Source organism: Chiloscyllium plagiosum, unplaced genomic scaffold (assembly GCF_037043375.1).
Source record: "Chiloscyllium plagiosum isolate Xiang-an unplaced genomic scaffold, Cpla_swu_hap1 HiC_scaffold_16, whole genome shotgun sequence".
Lineage (NCBI taxonomy): Eukaryota > Metazoa > Chordata > Chondrichthyes > Orectolobiformes > Hemiscylliidae > Chiloscyllium > Chiloscyllium plagiosum.
The window spans coordinates 69,825,585-69,845,228 of record NW_028270154.1 but is presented as its reverse complement, the minus strand read 5'-3'; the positions used below and the strand labels follow the sequence as shown (position 1 = coordinate 69,845,228).

Sequence of the window (19,644 nt, the reverse complement as noted above, 5' to 3'; positions counted from 1 at the left end):
CGCCTCCACTGTTACTTCCCACTCTTGATTTTGCTTGTCAACCTGATCTTCTACAGTGGAATGCTAAGTTTCATAGAACACAGAACATTGCAACATAGTATAGGCCCTTCGGCCCTCGATGTTGCGTCGTCCTGTGAAACTAATCTAAAGCACACCTAACCTACACTATTCCATTTTTGTCCATTTGTCTATTCAATGAAAATTTAAATGCCTTTGAAGTTGGTGAGACTACTACTCTTGTAGGTAGTGCGTTCCACGCTCCTACTACTCTCTGAGTAAAGAAACTACCTCTGACACCTGTCCTATATCTATCACCCCTCAAGTTAATGTTATGTCCTCTCATGCCAGTTATCACCATCTGAGGAAAAGGTCTCTCACTGTCCACCCTATCTATAATCTTATATGTTTCAATTAAATCACCTCTCAACCTTCTTCTTTCTAATGAAAGCAGCCTCAAGTCAAGTGGGTGGCACGGTGGCACAGTGGTTAGCATTGCTGCTTCACAGCGCCAGAGACCCAGGTTCAATTCCTGCCTCAGGCAACTGTTTATGTGGAGTTTGCACATTCTGGGTTTCCGCCGGATGCTCCGGTTTCCTTCCACAGTCCAAAAATGTGCAGGTTAGGTGAATTGGCCTTGCTAAGTTGCCCATAGTGTTAAGTGACGGGGTAAATGTAGGGGAATGGGTCTGGGTGGGTTGCTCTTCGGAGGGTCAGTGTGGACTTGTTGGGCCGAAGGGCCTGTTTCCACACTGTGGGGAATCTAATCTAATCTAAAAAAAAGTCCCTCAACCTTTCCTTGTTAGACCTTCCCTCCATGCCAGGCAACAACCTAGTTGCATCCTTTCCAAAGCTTCCAGATCCTTCCTATAATGTGGTGACCAGAATTGTATGCAATACTCCAAGTGTGGCTGCACCACAATTTTGTACAGCTGCAGCATGACCTCACAGTTCTGAAACTCAATCCCTCTATGAATAAAAGCTAACATCGTGTATGCTTTCTTAACAACACTGTGAACCTGGGTGGTAACTTTCAGGGATCTATGTACATGGACACTGAGATCTCTGTGCTCATTAACATTACCAAGAATCTTACCATTAGCCCAGTACTCATCGTTCCTGTTACTCCTTCCAAAGTGAATCACCTCACACTTTTCCACATTTGCCACTTCTCAGCCCAGCTCTGCAGCTTACCTACGTCCCTCTGTATCCAACAACATCCTACGGCACTACCAACCTTAGTGTCATTTGCAATTTACTAACCCATCCTCCTACACCCTCATCCAGGCCATTTACAAAAATGACAAACAGCAGTGACCCTCAAACAGATCCTTGCAGTACATTACTAGTAACTGAACTCCAAGATGAACGTTTCCCATAATCCACTACCCTCTGTCTTCTTTCAGCTAGCCAATTTCTGAACCAAACTGCTAAATCACTCTCAATCCCATGCCTCCGTAATTTGTGCATTAGCCTCCCATGGGGAAACTTATCAAACACCTTACTGAAATCCATATCGACCACATCAATTACTTTACTCTCATCCACCTGTTTGGTCGCCTCCTTAAAGAACTCAATAAGGTTTGAGGCAACACCTACCCTTCACAAAACCATGTTGACTATCCCTAATCAATGTATTCCTATCGAGATGTTTATAATTCCTGTCTCTTATAACCCTTTCCAACATTTTACCCAAAATCGAAGAAAGGCTCACTGGTCTACAATTACCAGGGCTGTCTCTACTCCCCTTTTGAACAACATTTGCTATCCTCCAGTCTTCTGGCACTATTCCTGTAGACAGTGACAACACAAAGATCAAAACTAAAGGCTTGGCGATCTCCTCCCTGGATTCCCAGAGAATCCTAAAATAGATCCCAACCAGCCCAGGAAAAAGGTTTCTCACTGTCTATCTATATCTTATATGTTTCAATTAAATCACCTCTCAACCTTCTTCTTTCTAATGAAAGCAGCCTCAAGTCCCTCAGCCTTTCCTTGTTAGACCTTCCCTCCATACCAGGCAGCATCCTAGTTGCATCCTTTCCAAAGCTTCCAGATCCTTCCTGTAATGCAGTGACCAGAACTGTATGCAATACTCCAAGTGTGGCCACACCACAGTTTTTTACAGCTGCAGCATGACCTCATGATTCCGAAACTCAATCCCTTTACGAATATGCCTTCTTAACAACACTCTCAACCTGGGTGGTCACATTAGATTTTTTTCACACTTTCCAGAATTGCTAAAGCCTTCTCCTTGTGAACCTCAATCCTGACTAGTCTAGTAGCTCGTATCTCAGTATTCTTTTCAACAACGTTGTCTTTTTCTAGTGTGAATATTGATGAAAAATATTCATTTAGCGCTTCCCCTATCTCTGACTCCACACACAACGTCCCACTACTATCCTTGATTGGTCCTAAACTTATACTAGTGATTCTTTCATTCCTGATATACCTTGATTAGATACCTTTGGCCCAACAAGTCCACAATGACAGTCCGAAGAATAACCCATCCAGACCCATTCCCCTACCCTATATTTATCTCTGACTAATGCACCTAACACTATGGGCAATTTAGCACATCTTTGGATTGTGGGACGAAACTGAGCACCCAGAGGAAACCCACGGAGAACGCGCAAACTCCACACACACAGTTGTCCCAGGTAGGAATTGAACCCGGGTCCCTGGTGCTGTGTAAGCAGTAGTGCTAACCACTGAGCCACCATACCATCTATATAGCCACCATACCTATAGAAAGCCTTAGGGTTTCTTTTTCAGATTAGATCTCCTACAGTATGGAAATAGGCCATTGGCCCAACAAGTCCACACTGAGCCTCCGAAGAGTAAATCACCCAAACCCATTCCCTTGTCCTCTATTTACCACAGACTAATGCACCTAACACTATGGGCAATTTAGCATAGCCAATTCACCTGACCTACACATCTTTGGATTGTGGGAGGAAACTGGAGCATCTGGAGGAAACCCATGCAGACACAGGGAGGGGAGAATATATGAACTCCACACAGACAGTTGCCCTAGGCTGGAATCAAACCCAGGGTACCTGATGCTGGGAGGCAGCAGTGCTAACCATTCCTGATGAAGGGCTCCTGCCTGAATCATCGAATTCCTGCTCCTCAGATGCTGCCTGACCTGCTGAGCATTTCCAGCACCACTCTAATCTTGATTCTAATCTTCAGCATCTGCAGTCCTCACTTTCGCCAAACCATTGAGCCACTGTGCTACACCATTTTCCTTGATCCTATCTACCAATGACTTCACATGTCCCCTCCTGGCTCTTCTTAGCCAGGTTCATTACCCAGTAGCAAATCTAATGTGACCTCAGACCTTGATGGCCTGCCCACATACAGTGTCAGGAAATCCTCCTGCACACAATGGGCAAACACTGACTCATTCTAAAGTACTTGAACTATAATATACCCAGTCAATATTTGGGAAGTTAAAGTCCTGCATAACAACTACCCTATCACTCTTGTTCCTATTGAGAATCATCTTTGTTGTCCTATCCTCTACATGTCTGGAACTATTCAGAGGCCGGTAGAAAACTCCCAACGGGGTGACCCCTCCTTTCCTTCTAACCTCAGTCCATACTATCTCAGTAGACGTGTCCTCAAATGACCTTTCCGCCACCGTAATACTGCCCTTGACTAACAATGCCACACACCCCCATCCCCTCTTTTACCATCTTCTCTGTTCTTACTGAAACACCAAAATACTGACTTAAATACAGAATATGCTGTAAATATGCAGCAGTTCAACCAGGCAGGTCTGTTGAAGGGTGATTTGCATGAAACATTGGCTCACATTTTCCAACAGCAGTAATCACTGTTTGATTGCTGTTCTTGCATCTTCAATATTACCCTCTGTCTATTCCCCACATTTCTGTGTGAAACATCTGATGCTGAAGGCCTCAAAAATGCCTAATATATTTGGTATTTTCTATACGTTTGGGTTGGACAATTGGAGGAAGCCAAGGCATGCCTACTTTATTAAAGCATGATTTGGAGATGCTGGTGTTGGACTGGGGTGTACAAAGTTAAAAATCACACAACACCAGGTTATAGTCTAACAGGTTTAATTGGAAGCACACTAGTTTTTGGAGCGTTGCTCCTTCATCAGGTGTTAGAGGGCTCAATCCTAACACACAGAATTTATAGCAAAAACTTACAGTGTGATGTAACTGAAATTATACATTGAAAAATTGATTGTCTGCTGAGTCTTTTATCTGTTTGAATACCATGATAGTTTCGCTTCTTTCATGTGTAAATCACAAAACCTTTTTTTTTAAAGTTGCATTCTCAGGTTGGCTGTTAACAATGGGTGATAGCTAGACAATATGTTGAAGGTGTTAGCCCCCTATGTTCTCTGTCTATGCCACGATGTTTAGATTGATTCTAATCTAAAAAGTGAGATAATGGAATTTTGCGAGGGCTTCTTGATGTCACACTCAGTCAAATGCAGCCTTGATGTCACTCCACCTCATTCCTGGTATTGAACTCTACTGTTTAAACCAGGTTGTAATAAGATCAGGAGTTCAGTGGTCCCGGAGCAACCGAAACTAGGCATCATTGAGCAGGTGCTGCTTGATTGCACTTTTGATGATATCTTCCATCACTTTATTGATGATCAAGAGTTGACTGATAAGGTGGCAATTTTCCATTTTGTCAGGTAGATGCCAGTGTTATAACTGTACTAGAAAAGCTTGGCTTGGGGAGCAGCATGATCTGGAGTACAAGACTTCGGGACTGTTGCCCAAATGTTATCAGGCCCCAGAGCACTATCCAGTGCCTCCAATTGTTTCTTAATATCACATGAAGTGAATCTAATTGGCTGAAGACTGATATCTGTAAGCTGGGGACCATTGGAGGAGGCCAAGATGGATCATGCACTTCGCACTTCTGGCTGCAGATTGCTGCAAAAACTTCAAGGAGAAAGTGAGGTCTGCAGATGCTGGAGATCAAAGTTGAAACTTTATTGCTGGAACAGCACAGCAGGTCAGGCAGCATCCAAGGAACATTCCTGAAGAAGGGCCTGTGCCCGAAACGTCGAATCTCCTGTTCCCTGGATGCTGCCTGACCTGCTGTGCTGTTCCAGCAATAAAGTTTCAACTGCAAAAACTTCAACCTGACTTTGCATTGATGTGCTGAGCTCTTCCATCATTGAGGATGGATATATTTGTGAAGTCCCCTCCTCCAGTGAGTTGTTTAATTGTCCACCACCATTCATGACTGGATATGTCAGGACTGCAGAGCGTAGATCTGATCTGTTGCTTGTGGGAATCACTTAGCTCTGTCTATCATTTGCTGCTTATGTCATTTGGCACACAAATAGTCCTGTTTGATAGCTTCACCAGGTTAACACCTCATTTTCAGGTATGTCTGGTGCTGCTCTTCGTCTAGAGAAAGTGAGAACTGCAGATGCTGGAGATCAGAGCTTAAAAATGTGTTGCTGGAAAAGTGCAGCAGGTCAGGCAGCATCAAAGGAGAAGGAGAATCGATGTTTCGGGCATAAGCCCTTCTTCAGGTATGAGGAGGGTGTGCCAAGCAGGCTAAGATAAAAGGTAGGGGGGAGAGACTTGGGGGAGGGGCATTGGGAATGCGATAGGTGGAAGGAGGTTAAGGTGAGGGTGATAGGCCGGAGAGGGGGTGGGGGCGGAGAGGTTGGGAAGAAGATTGAGACAGGTGCTGAGGAAGGAGTTGTGGCTGTGGTAGCGAGACTGTTTGAGGACGTGGCTGAAGAGCTTCAGGGCAGAGGAGATGACCTGGGGGGTGCAGTGAGAGAGGGACTCACTGAGATCCTTGTAGAGGAAGGAGGAGATCTTCTTCAAGGAAGGCGTCGAAACCTCGATTCTCCTTCTCCTTTGATGCTGCCTGACCTGCTGCTGTTGGTAAATGGAAATCAGCGGGAGGTTTCCTTGCCCAGGTTTAACGTGAAACCATGAGACTTCATGGGGTTTGGAGTCAATATTGCGGACTGCCAGAGCAACTCCATCCCAACTGTGTATGCCGACTGTGCCGCCCACTGCTAGGTCTGTCCTGTTGACAGGATAGGACATATCCAGGGATGGGTGATAGTGGGGTCTGGGACATTGTCTGTAAGATATAATTCCATGAGTTGACTGTGTCAGCTCTCCCAATTTTGGGACGTTGTTAGTAAGGAGGACGTTGCAGGACCGCCAAGGCTGTTTCTGCCATAGTCTTTTCCGGTCCCTAGGTCAGTGCCATAGAGTCATAGAGTCATAGGGATGTACAGCACAGGAACAGACCATTCGGTCCAACTCATCCATGCCGACCAGATATCCCAATCCAATCCAGTCCTACCTGCCAGCACGCAGCCCATATTCCTCCAAACCCTTCCTATTCATATACCCATGCACATGCCTTTTAAATGTTGCAATTGTAGTAGCCTCCACTACTTCCTCTGGCAGCTCGTTCCATACACTTACCACCTTCTGAGTGAAAAAGTTGCCCCTTAGGTCTCTTTTATATCTTTCCCCTCTCACCCTAAACCTATGCCCTCTAGTTCTGGACTCCCCTACCCAGGGAAAAGACTTTGTTTATTTATCTTATCCATGCCCCCCATGATTTTATAAACCTCTATAACGTCACTCCTCAGCCTCCGGCGCTCCAGGTAAAACAGCCCTAGCCTATTCAACATCTCCTTATAGCTCAAATCCTCCAACCCTGGCAACATCCTTTTAAATCTTTTCGGAACCCTTTCAAGTTTCACAACATCTTTGCAATAGGAAGGCGACCAGACTTGCACGCAATATTCCAACAGTGGCCTAATCAATGTTCTGTACAGCTGAAACATGACCTCCCAACTCCTGTACTCATTACTGTCACCAATAAAGGAAAACGTACCAAATGCCATCATCACTCTCCTACCTACACCTGACTCCACTTTCAAGGAGCTATGAATCTGCACTCCAAGGTCTCTTTGTTCAGCAACACTCCCTAGGACCTTACCATTAAGTGTATAAGTCCTGCTGATATTTGCTTTCCCAAAATGCAACACCTCACATTTATCTAAATTAAACTCCACCTGCCACTTTGCAGCCCATTGGCTCATCTGATCAAGATCTTGTTTCAATTACAAGGCTTGCTTGGCCTTTTCAGAGCGCAATTGAGAGTCAACTACATTGTTGTACAACTGGAGTCACATGTAGACCAGACCAGGTGATGATACTAGCCTTCTTTTCCTGAAGTACATTAGTGATCAAGTACTCCCTGGTTAGAGTGTCTGAACCTTCCATGTGGAAAGGTTCACCTGATTTCTAAATAACCAGAGATCAGAAGGCCTGGCTTGATAACTCTGTTCCCTTGATCCGCTGAGTAATTCCAGTTTGGAAGTGCTGTATGTCGGTCGCAATTAATTGAATATCATAACCCGGATACTGGACTTAATGGGTAAAATAATAGCTGTTGTCATTCACCTCCCTGATCACTGCCCACATTTTGTTTGCAGGCTTCTCAGAGAGATGTCCATTGATTCTAGATGTGTTTCAGCACAGCTACTTCTAAAGGAGATTGGTGACAAGAAACACCAAAGCTCCTTAACTAATTAGCTGAATAAACGTCACTAAAACAAACTTGGTCAGAATCCAATGATAAAAATCATACAACACCAAGTTATAGTCCAACAGGTTTATTTGGAAGCACTAGCTTTCGGAGCGCTGTTCCTCCATCAGATTTTGTGACAACTACGGGATGAAGGAGCAGTGCTCTGAGAGCTAATGCTTCCAAATAAACCTGTTGGACTACAACCTGGTGCTGTATGATTTTTAAGTTTGTACAGCCCAGTCACTCACAGCACCTCCAAATCATAAAAACCAATGACACCATGTTATAGTCCAAAATGCTATAACACACTATGAATTAAAGCATGAAAACAAGAAACTAATGACTGAAATTACAGATAAAATTAAATTCTACTTAATTTGCATTTCTATTGAGGAAATGAAACAAATTTTTCGAGGAAATGAGACAAATATTTCAAGACCAAGCATATTGCTCAACAGTAATTATCTACTATTACACAGTTTAAAAACGGATTAATCCTGAATACGATGCTACTAATTTTTTCAGTTATTCTTAGTGCAGTGTGGAACATTTTAGCAAGTACAGCAAGTTCAGGTCATTGCTATCATTTCGATACCATGTTCAATGCCAATGCATGAACCAGAACAACAGTAACTTTGAATTTTCACTTTAAACTGTGCATGTGAAAATGTCAGAAGTGCTTTTGAATTTGCCTTATAAGAACATTGAGAATGATAGCCTTAATATAACACCAAATGCGGGCTAATACTTTATTTATATTATTCTATTCATACAAAAGCACTTCAAAGCATTTGAAAATCAATCATTCTTGAGCTTCAGTAACAATAACAAAGCAAACAATGTAAACATTAAATAGATTAAAACTTGCTTCTTCACACCACTATTTGACTTTGAGTTGACAATGTGTTTTCATTAGGTTTTGACTATATTCTGTGTCAAGGCAAAAAGACACATCCTTTTCCAAAGTACCAAAAAAGCAAAACAAATAAAAGCAGAAATAAGCAATAGCATTCCTTTGTTAAAAACAAGTCATACTGTATTTTACAGCCCTTGTTGTTTTGGGAGATAGTTTATTAACTAAACTGCTTTGAGTAAAAGTTAGTTAACTGAACAAATTCATTCATAGCAATTCATTCGAAATTTAACAATACCAGCACCATTTACTGAAATAGACTGGAGAGTTGTACGGATGATAAAAGTATTTCAGATCCCCATGGCAGATCCATGTCTTTTTGCAGGAATGACTGTTTGACAGCATGGAACAAACTCCTGGCCATGGTCAGTATTCCAGATTTGCTCCACTGCTGCACTGATTGAGAGACATGGTCAGGTTAAACAATATTCAAGAACATAATGATTCCAGCATTCTTTCACCTGTGCAAAATACACCATAATTCAGGAAAGCTTGTGAGCTATATATCTCTCAAACTCATGGGAGAAGCCATATGTTCAAGTATCTCTGTTTAGTTAATAACCATTTAAACATTAACAAAAAATTTGGTCAGATAATGCTGCTGATTGTACATTCAAGTCATTTTATCATTCGTGGACCACATTAATTAATTTCTACACATTCGCAATTCATTTACACACTGTTGTGTGTTACGAAGTTGAGGATGTGTACTGTACAGAATGCTATTCTGAATTGAGAGCTTACATGCACCTATGATATGACTAGATGGCAATCCCAGAGTGTACTGGAAAATTGAAAATATGTAACATTTGGCTGTGAAATGGATGCCAGAGTTGGTTGCTGTATTGACAACAATGCAAATTTAGCCAATCAGTTTAAATTATACCCCAGAATACTAAAACCCAATCAAGTTTGAATTTATTGTTTTGCCAACATCAAACCAATGAGATGATCCGATGTTGGGGATATAAAAATGTGGACATTTTGAAAATTAAAGAGAAAGCAACTGTCATTAAGAGAGATCCAAGAAAATTGGAAATGCTCTCTATTCAAGGAACCTTTTCATATGAAACATATTTGCAGTAAAAAGAAAGATGACCCAGGGAGATCTTCGGCCGAAAGAAGAAAGTTACCAAAGATGACAGCAGCTGTGTGGTTTGGACATTAAGTTGATGTAATTTAAATAAGTGTCTTATTGTTATAGAGTTGGAGGCAAGTAATAAGCAGTTAAGAGAAAGGGGGGCTTACAGTTGTGAATAATTGTTTAATGTTCACTTGTAAATGTGTAAAATAAATTGATATTATTTCATTTAAATAGTGGAATTTGGGAATTCTCTGTCACACATATTTTAACAGAGGTGAGCTTTTAAGTAACAGAAGGGTTCACTGCCACGTAGTAACAGTTTGTGGCTTGAGTCTGAGATTTATACCGATACAGTTTGAGATTTGAACCGATTTGAACAGATTTGGGGAAAGAACGATTGCAGCAGATTTAAACACTTGCTGATTATTGTCTTAGATCTTTAAATAATATGTAAATGAGACAATTTGTTTAATTTCTGTTACTTGTGGTTGCCTAAATTAAAAGTGAGAGAAATAGCTCTTAAGATTGCTGGGATTTGAAGATGCTTCCATAAATTTGCCAAGGATATTCAGAAAGACAGAGGAAGGGCATTCTTTTAGAATTAACAAATAGGTTAGAATTGAGTTTAACCAGGGACAAAACGAAAGCTGAAATTGTAATGGAGTTGGTCAATCACTTCAGTGTATCAGAGAGCAGATAAGTGCAGTAGAGTTAGGAAAACCTACATTGTAATTAAGGCAAACTGAAGTTAGAAGACAAAGAGAGGAGAAAGAGAGAGAGAAAGAAGAAAGACAGAGAGAGGAAAAAAAGAGAGAAGATTTTTAGCTGAGTGAGAGAAGAAAGAGACAGAGAAAGGGAGAGAGAATTTGAATTTCAGAAGCTGAGAATTAGTGAGGAAAGTCAAGTTAACAGGATGGAGATGAAGACAGAAGGTAGTCATGTATACAAATATGTTAAAACATTGTCACATTTTGATGAGAAAGATGTTGAAACATTCTTTTCTCATTTGAAAAATTAGCTAGGCAGATGGAGTGGGTCATGCTAGTTCAGACTAAGCTGGTGGGCATGGCTAGTGAGGTATATGCAGCGCTGGCAGATGAACAGTCAAGAGAGTATTAAGATGTCAAACAGGCTATTTTAAGTGCTTATGAATTGGTACCAGAAGTATATAGACAGCGTTTCAGAAACACAAAGAAGAAACCAGGTCAGACTAATGTTAAGTTCAAAAGAATTAAATGTAGTAATTTTGATGGATGGGTGTGGGCCTTAAAAATAGATAAGACCTATGAGGCTCTAAGAGAGATTATTCTGCTGAATGAGTTTAAAAACTTTCAGTGATGATAAGAATTCATGTGGATGAACAGAGTTCAAAAAGTGAGAAAAACAGCACAGATGGCAGATGAATATACATTTGTGCATAAGGCAAAATTTAACTTCCAGCAAGAATTTCATGCTGTGAGGGATAGAAATTGGGAGAGGGGGAGATCCTACACTACAAAACACTGGTAGAGCACACTGGTAATAGTTTACCACAGGTTAAAAAAGAAGCCCAAGAGGGTGAACCTCATCCCAACCTCCCACTTTGTGACTCAATGCACAACACCCAAGAACATGGTGCATAGCCACTGCACATACATGAGGAAGACAGACAACAGTATCCCAATATATTTGATGACAATTTCTGGTCACTTTATCTGACACTTGCTGCCTCCAGCTCATATACAAGGCACATACTTGAGACTACTGGCCATTGTCTGTTTGTGGTGAGTCACTGGTCAGGATTAGGCTATAGCCAAGTCAAGGAGAATGGCTAACTGTTGTGCTGGATCTTTGAAAGTGAGGTTACAGAGGGGTTTGGCTACAGGGGACTGGATCAGGACTATAATGGGACAGCACACAAGGGAATGTAGTTGCAGATGAATACTGAGCTAAGTGCTGACCTTCACACAGTATTTTGTTACTGTCAGGGATGATGGAGAAGCCTGTCTGCAACTTGGCAGTGTGCATTTTATGGAATTGTCCCTCTCCACAGTCTCTGCTCTGTCCTTCTGCTCCCCCATCACAGTACTCACAAGTTAATATGAAGTATTAGTAAAGCCCCATGGAACCCTTTAATAGCTTCTGTCAAAATTAAAATTTTTACCAAAAAAATTGAGACAAATATTTAAAAAGTATCCAAATGGTTCACCTATGGGGAAATAAAGATTACTCTAGCACAATGGGTTGTTTTTGATAATCCAGCCAATGTTGCCAGGTTTTATGGTAGTTGTGATTAACATTAATTAATTATTGTGTCTAGCTCCCAATGTTCTGTTTGAGTTGACCAAAGCTGATCCTGTAACCTATTTGAAATTGCACCTTCCGCCTATGCACTAATAAGAATAAATTGATTTTTGATTGCCCATTGTCTCGATATGTATTGCAGCTGTTGCTATCTTCCTTTTAATGCCCCATGAAAGCTGAGGTAATTTCATTCTCTAGAGAGTACTTTGAACAATAATTCATTTGCCAAGTGTCCAATTAATAATGTGAAATCATTATCCTGTTCCTGCTTGCTTGATTTAGCACAAAGAATTAGTTAATTGTAGTTGGCATTTACGGATGTGTTTTGAAGCATCCAGGCTGTTTACAGCATTCCACTGAATATTAGAAATGCTCATAAATGTTATCAATTAAATGGGCTACTGGTTTCAGTTTTGAGTATTGTGCATACTTCATGTAGATATGAAGCAATAACTGCTCCAGGCAGAACAATAGCTTTGTTCAGTCATGATTTTTACATCTTTAAATTACAATACTTGGATATTCCCAAACATGACTTTCTTGACAATCGCACATCATGTGAATTGCAAGTTTAAATTATTGTCATCTTTGTTTTCTGGATCTTTTCCTCAATGTACAGTGTCGTAGTACAGATCAGGCTGAAGAGCTGATGAAACTCAGCCAACCAAACCAAGTAAATTTGACGAACAACAGCTGTGGGATTCAGATTCTGAAACTGCTGCAAACATAGTGTAGTCCGATATAGAACAGCTAATTAGGACCAAAGTGCAGTAAATATATGCACAGCAGCTGTGCATATATTTATTGCACAGCTTGATTATTGATTATTGGAATTAAAATTAAAAAGAATGAACATTTGAGAGAAGTTATTCCAAAAAGAAATAATGGATATTTTGAAAACAATGCAATGGTTTCAGAGAAGCATGTAGATAAAGTTGCTTTGACATTTTATACCTGGCTGTTCAGATAGCCTCATGGGTAAGTAGAACACCCAGTATGATTAAGTGTAAATAGAATAAAACAATGTCACCTCTGCTGTCGATACTTAATGAGCTATTCTGATAATGGAAGGAGGTGGGGAAGGTGAGTTTAACTTGCTAACTGCCCTTGATCTTGCGGAAAAGATGTTGGACCTCATCAACAGAACCTTCAAGCACACAAAAAAAGTATGGCAGTAGAGAACAGTGATAAAGCAAAACACAAAGTTAGATCTTTTTGTCTTGCACTCATCAGGACTGAGTTCCAAGCAATAGACTTGAATAAAGGAACACCATTTTTATATAGCATGAAAAGAGGGTACTGATTGATTCAGCCAAGACAAGCATGAAGATGAACCAGGAACAATTAATAGTCAATCTTCCTTTCATACCAGGCAGAGAATCTGATTGACAATCTTCATGATTTGCTTTGTCCCCAATCAAAAGGATACAGTGCATGTGTGATTTTTTTTTGTTATGTAAAGGTTCCTGTGTTTTAATATATGCAGCTTCTGGCATGCACAACTGCAACACACTGCAAGCTTACTTGATCACTTCATATTTGTTTATGGTGTGGTTCTTCACATGGTTAGGATTATTTAATAAATTTCATCCAGTAGCAGAACCACATCTAATATTGTTCCTGGTTAAGCTTGGAAGTATTGGCTGTTTGAGCACAATCAGCACACTGCCTATTGTGAATGGTCATCAAAGCATATTAGGTGATACAGTCTGCCAGTTGTTGGGATGTATGACCTACATGTATAACCTACACTCATAATTACATATGTATCACCTATCCGTCATCCTGACACTGAAACTCATATTGCATTATTTTTCTACGTGGTATGCAAAATATTTTTGGTTGATGGCAGTATTCTGTTAATGGTGAAAACCACATATCAGTTTACTGCAAAATAGAAGTATGAGACCTCTAGTTGACCTATTCAATTTTTACAACACGGTGGCTCAGTGGTTAGCACTGCTGCCTCACATAGACAAGGACCCAGATTCAACTCCAGCCTCGGATGACTGCCTGCGTGGAGTTTGCACATTTGCCCTGTGTCTGCATAGGTTTCCTCCGTGTGCTGAAATTTCCTCCCAAAGTCTAAAGGTGTGCAGTTTAGGTGAACTGGTCAAGCTAAATTACCCATAGTATTCAGGGATTTGTGGATGAGGTGCATTAGTCATGGGTAAATGTAGAGAAATAGGGTAGGAAAATGCATCTGGGTGGATTACTCTTCGAAGGGTCAGTGTGGACTTGTTGGGCCGAAGGGCCTATTTCCACACTGTAGCAATTATATGATTCAACGTTTCTTAGATTAGAACATAGAACAGCACAAAACAGAACAGGCCCTTTGGCCCACGATGTTGTGCTGACCATTGATCCTCATGTAAGGTAAACCTAATGTACGAACCGTCAAATTTCTGTGACCATATGCATGTCCAGCAGTCTCTTAAATATCTCCAATGACCTCGCTTCCACAACTGCTGCTAGCAATGCATTCCATGCTCTCACAACTCTCTGCGTAAAGAACCCACCTCTGATATCCCCTCTATACTTCCCGCCAAACAGCTTAAAACTATGACTCCTCGTGTTAACAATTTTTGCCCTCGGAAAAAATCTCTGGCTATCAACTCTATCTATGCCTCTCATTATCTTGTACACCTCAATTAGGTCCCCTCTCTTCTTTTTTCCAATGAAAAAAATCCGAACTCAGTCAACCTCTCTTCATAAGATAAGCCCTCCATTCCAGGCAGCATTACAAACAGCTTAAAACTATGACCCCTTGTGTTAACAATTTCTGCCCTGGGAAAAAGTCTCTGGCTATCAACTCTATCTATGCCTCTCATTATCTTGTACACCTCAATTAGGTCCCCTTTCTTCTTTTGTCTAATGAAAAAATTCCAAGCTCAGTCAACCTCTCTTCGTAAAATAAGCCCTCCATTCCAGGCAGCATCCTGGTAAACCTCCTCTGAACCCTCTCCAAAGCATCCACATCTTTCCTATAATAGGGCGACCAGAACTGGTTATCTGGCTATCTGAACTAGACTAGGTACTGTCAAGGGACAAAAGTAGTGAACATGTGTCCCTTCCTGCGTTCATGTGATATCTAATAATTATTTAATCTGAGTAGCCATTTTCACACAGAGTAGTTTTAATATGCTCTACCTCAGCATCAAGCTTTCATAGTGAGTAGATGTCTAGGGCCATATTCACAATATAGCCAATAAGATTGACTTTGTAGCAAATGGGACTATAGGAAATCCCAATGTGTATATTTACCAGTAAACATGAGTTTTCAGTAGATAGTTACAACCCATTAGCTGATTTCCCAACTAATATGTTTAATAAACGAAGCCCGTTTGGTGCTGAATTCATGGTAAGATAAAGTGTGCAAGGGCTTTGATGGGTTGGGGTGGATTTCAACCCTTCAAATATTACTCATGTATAATTTGACTCTCTAAAGGGAAATGCGTTGTTCCGAATACCTCAGATGTCTTTGCAGGAGCTTTTGGAATATTGCCATTCAGTGCTTTCTGGCTTTCCTAAAACTAAGTTTCAAAATTTGTTATGGTCTTATGGGTCCAATTCAAAGATCTTGAGATGCAATCCAGATGAATGTAGCAACTTGAAAAATAATTGGTTACAAGAATTTGTCAGTCACTTGAAGCGATTTCACTGGAGTTGTTGAACGTATTTCAGCCCCAGTATTGTTCTGTAATAATTGGCCAAGTTGAGCAGAATAGAGACTGCTTCTACTATTGCAGAAATGCCAACTGTTGCTGGCAATTGCAAGTCCTGCCCTCAAACCCAGTCCTTCTCATTTTCTCAGGACAGGTCTGGTGCAGTCCATGCATGGCCACATAAATCAGCTGCCTCCATCAAAGCAGGATTCTGGAACCTCTAGAATGTGACTGCTGGAATGTGGTGATTAGAAAGGTAGGAACAGATCTGTTTTCAGTGCATTTTGTTGGATAGCCAATGTATCTTTGGCAGGAACTCAGGTGCGCTTTAGGACAATTAACAGCAGAGTAGTCTGTTTGCAAACAATGCATAATCCCCTTAAAATTACCCAACTTGTGAAGACCTATCAACAGATGTCAAATTGTCAAGAAGTGTTGGAAAATCTCTAAATGTGAGGTTTACCATTCACCAGAAACTGAATTGGACATGCCATATAGATACTGTGGCTACAAAAAGAGGCCAGAGGTTGAGAATTCTGCAGCAAGTAACACACCTAACTTTCCAAAACCAGACCACCAGATATCATGCACAAATCGAAGTGTGATTAGATTAGATTACTTACAGTGTGGAAACAGGCCTTCAGCCCAAACCGACCCTCTGAAGAGCAACCCACCCAGACCCATTCCCCTACATTTACCCCTTCACCTAACACTATGGGCAATTTAGCATGGCCAATTCACCTAACCTGCACATTTTTGGACTGTGGGAGGAAATCGGTGCACCCGGAGGAAACCCACGCAGATACAGGGAGAATGTGCAAACTCGACACAGACAGTTGCCTGAGGTGGGAATTGAGGTGCTGTGAGGCAGCAGTGCTTACCACTGTGCCACCGTGCTGCTCTGTGATGGAATACTCCCCACTTGCCTAGATGAGTACAGCTACAACATCACCTAAGAATCTTGATATCATTCAGGGAAACGTAACTAGTTGATTGGTACTTTATTTAAGATCTTCATCATTTACTCACTTCACCACGTTGGCAGAATTATGTACCACCTACAAGATGCACTGCAACAGCTCACCTAGGATCCTCACATGGCACTTTCCAAATCTGAGACCTCCATTACCCAGTGGACAAGAGCAGCAGGGGCATTGGAGCAGCACCATCTATAGATTTCCTCTAAGTCACATATTATCCTAAATGGAATACATCAAGAAAATAAATTACAGTGCTTTTGTACAGTATAGTCTGAAATATACAATTTTTTTAATGATAGAACTTTGTTTTTTTCACCCATATGTATAGATATTTGTGGACTTTCAAAATTTGATCTTGGGATATTATCATCACTGTTAACAAGGGAGTTCCAGGATCTTGAAAACGAAGAGAGGGCGATGTAGTTCCAAATCTGTGATACTTGAAGGGGAACTTGTACAACGAACAATACAGCACAGGAACAGGCCCTTCAACCCTCCAAGCCAATGCAGCCACATATTAAAATTATCATCACATACAGGGTCGTATGTGATCGTATACAAGATTCCCTTCCTACATGTAATCGTCCAGTGTTTTTTGAATGCTGGCATTGTGTCTGCTTCCACCACCTCCTCTGGGAACAGATTTCAGGCACTCACCACCCTTTGTAAAAATTTGCCTTGCACATCTCTTTTAAACTTCCCCACCCCATCTTGCATATTGAACCTGTATCCATTAGTAATTGACCCATCCACTGTAGGAAAAAGCCTTATACTTTGCACTCTATCCATACCATTCACAATTTTATAAACTTTTGTTAGATCATCACTCAAAGTCTTGCGTTCCAGTGAAAACAAACCCAGTCTAGCCAACCTTTCTTCATAGCTAAAATCTCCCATTGCAAGCAACACCCTGCTAAACCTTTTCTGTACTCTCTCCAAAGCATCCACATCCTTCTGGTAGTGTCATGACCAGAATTATACGTAACATTCCAAGTGTGGCCTAACTAAACTTCCATATCCGCCACAGATTCACCTGCACCTCCACACATATCATCTACTGCATCCTCTGCACCCGATGTGGCCTCCTCTATATTGGGGAGACAGGCCGGCTACTTGCGGAGCGTTTCAGAGAACACCTCTGGGACACCCGGACCAACCAACCCAACCACCCTGTAGCTCAACATTTCAATTCCCCCTCCCACTCCACCAAGGATATGCAGGTCTTTGGACTCCTCCATCGTCAGACCACAACAAAACGACGGTTGGAGGAAGAACGCCTCATCTTCCGGCTAGGAACCCTCCAACCACAAGGGATGAACTCGGATTTCACCAGTTTCCTCATTTCCCCTCCCCCCACCCTGTCTCAGTCAAATCCATCAAATTCAGCACCGCCTTCCTAACCTGAGATCTTCTTCCCGACCTCTCCGCCCCCACCCCAGTCTGACCTATCACCCTCACCTTGACCTCTTTCCACCTATCACATTTCCGACGCCCCTTCCCCAAGTCCCTCCTCCCTACCTTTTATCTTAGCCTGCTGGACAAACTTTCCCCATTCCTGAAGAAGGGCTTATGCCCGAAACGTCAATTCTCCTGTTCCCTGGATGTTGCCTGACCTGCTGCGCTTTTCCAGCAACACATTTCCAGCTCTGATCTCCAGCATCTGCAGACCTCACTTTCTCCTCAAAGATTTCAACCTACTGCGAATCCTCTTACAAGGATGCCTTCCTTGAAGAAGCTCTCTTCCTCCCTCTACAAAGATTTCAGTGAGTCCCTCTCTCACTGCACCCCCCAGGTCATCTCCTCTGCACAGAAGCTCTTCAGCCACATTCTCAAACAGACTCGCTACCACAGCCACATCTCCTTCCTCAGCACCTGCCTACGGAACCGACTGACCCCGCACGGACTCCGGACTACGTTCAGACCAACAAAACTTGGACCCAACCAGGACAACCAGTACCTACAACAAATCCGAAGCCTCCAGCAACAGACCTCCCTCCGGATCCTCCGCCCCACGCTTGCAGCCATGCGCCGCTACCTACATTCCCTGCAACTCGACCTACCCCAGCTCAGGACAACACTCTCACAGACCTGTAAAGGACCTCTACTGTTCTTCATCCACAGAAGGATCCATAAACTAAACAAACAGTTCTTCCTGGCCATATCGGAAATCAAAGACAGTAAGTACCAAAAACTTTCATGTACTTACCCCCACACTCCGGATTCCTCAACTGTTCCAGAATCTTCCATCGGTCTCCGAAATCAGTCTGGCGCCATTACACACGCGGCCGCTACATCGCCCGCGGCAATAGCTGCCGCCGCCGCCGCCGACGATGACGTCACCTCCGCCCCCACCGACCTCGCAGCCTCCGCGATCGCCATGAAGACAATCACCGGCAGATTCGCGACCTCCACGGCTATGGGGAATAACTCTGTCTCTGCGGTCGCCGCAGCCACTTCCGCCCCCACTGACGCCACTAACCTACACGCCCACAACGCCGCATGTGTCTCCGCCCCCACGCCGATCTCCATGCCTAACCCCGCCCCCCCGGCGAGTTCCGTCACCTCGCCTAACCCCGCCCCTTCGCCGATCTCCGACTGCATGCCTAACTCCGCCCCCACGCCTATTTCTGTCACCACGTCTAACCCCGCCCCTTCGCCTATCGCCATCACCACGCCCAACCCCGCCCCCACGCCGATCCCCGTCCCCGCCCCCAGACCTAACCCCGCCCCCACACCCACCTCCAGCCCCACACCAGGTCCTAGCTCCCAGCCCTGCCGTGTTTTCACTATCTCTCCAGACTTACCCCTCTCTGAGGATGAAAGATCAGTCCTCAGCAGAGGCCTCACCTTCATTCCCCTACGCTCCCGGATTAATGAATTCAACACGCGGCGTGACATCGAACAATTCTTCCGCCGCCTTCGCCTCCGTGCCCACTTCTTTAACCAAGACTCCCGCCCACCCTCTGACGACCCCTTCTCCCACCTCCAACACACCCCATCCACCTGGACACCCCGTGCTGGCCTCCTACCTGCGCTCGACCTCTTCATAGCCAACTGCCGCCGCGATATTAACCGCCACCTGAACTCCCCCACCCCACTCACCCACTCCAACCTCTCACCCTCGGAACGCGCAGCCCTCCACTCACT

General features: G+C 42.9%; 1 long non-coding RNA gene across 1 annotated transcript in view; it reads left to right on the top strand.

Annotated features, from left to right (window-relative positions):
• The window catches only part of LOC148147570 (uncharacterized), a 60,795-nt gene extending 43,077 nt beyond the window's left edge, over positions 1 to 17,718 (top strand). The window contains exon 4 of the long non-coding RNA XR_015759675.1: positions 16,826 to 17,718. This is a non-coding gene — a long non-coding RNA (uncharacterized LOC148147570). The remainder of the gene's footprint in view (positions 1 to 16,825) is intronic.
• Positions 17,719 to 19,644: the final 1,926 nt, after the last annotated feature.